Here is a 1,361-nt window from a genome sequence, read left to right as displayed (position 1 = left end):
CTCTCTCTCTCTCTCTCTCTCTCTCTCTCTCTCCCCCCCCTCTCTAATATATCTATCATCTACCCACCTACCTACCTACCTCATGCTGCTTCTTATCTTATCTTAGTTCTAATTAGATTACTAAAATATAGAAAAAGCTTGACCTTATTTGAACAGCTGCAAAAATCTATCACAGGCATAAAATTTTGCAGCTAAAAGAGTGATAGGTCTGCTGTTATCTTTTAGTAAAAGAGGTAATGTCTCCATGTGATCTATATTTTGGAGCAAAGGAAGAATGAAAAGATTTCTATGCTCAGAAAAGTAATTACATTAAAAGGTCACATGATACAGGTTTTCTACACTACCTGACCACAGTCCCAAACGCTCTCAGACTATGGTACTTAAGATACCTCCCTTGCAAAACTCTAGATGGTAGAGTATTAAGCCATGCCAACATAAAGGCAATGTATAGCAAAGAACCGTCTAATATGAGCAGTAATTGGGAAGCTCTTCAGGTGGAAGAATACCAGCAAATTGAGTAGAACAAGCACATTGTGCTCTACAGATTGTACTGTTATACTCAAATAGACATTTCTTAATCATTCTCATGGCTTCCTGTCCGGTAACTGAATAAAGGGAGTCCAAGGAAAGACTGAGGAGCTGTAGTCATGGCTTGACAAATTTATCCCAGTGGGAATCATAAGAGTCCTCTCTGACTAAGCCGATGTAGCCCTATTATATGCCAGAGTGTATAATTTTAACTTTAAGGGGGAAAGCCTTCAACCAAGCCCATGCTTCTAGAGACGATTCTCCCAATTTAGCTCAAAGGGCTATCCCCTCTACACAGTTTGGAATTCTGCAGATAGAATGTAGGAATTTAAGAACTGAATCCAAGGACTCTCCTATTGTATCAATCCAGATACCAGCCCCATATAAACTTTGCACAGCCAACTTGGCATTAAACAGTTTGAAGGTGATTGGGATATACTGAGCCTTGGATGAATAAAAGAAATGACAGATAATATTTGATGCCACTGTAGCCAGTCTTTTTACATAAGCAGCTTGTATGAAAATTGTGGAGTTTCAGAATAGGTATGCAGTGCTCAGTAAGGGAACTCAGTAATTGTCCCTTTAGGGGAGAAATATGCAGTTACTTCTGTTTTCCCTAGAAGTTTTGATGTAAGATGAAAGAGTCCATAGCATACTCTTTTTCCATCCAGAGGAAGGGTACATATCCACATACAGGAAGGAGGAGAAGGGGAGGCAAATGGGGAAGTGTACAGTCATTTTCCCATCTAGAATAGAGGTACATGGATGTGTGTGGCCATGGTCAGACATGCCTTTAGATCTGACTCAGCTGTGAATGCCTGATGGATCTAAAG

Source organism: Gekko japonicus, unplaced genomic scaffold (genome assembly GCF_001447785.1).
Source record: "Gekko japonicus isolate JY-2015 unplaced genomic scaffold, Gekko_japonicus_V1.1 scaffold504, whole genome shotgun sequence".
Classification (NCBI taxonomy): Eukaryota; Metazoa; Chordata; class Lepidosauria; order Squamata; family Gekkonidae; genus Gekko; species Gekko japonicus.
Note: the sequence above shows the minus strand (reverse complement) of the source record.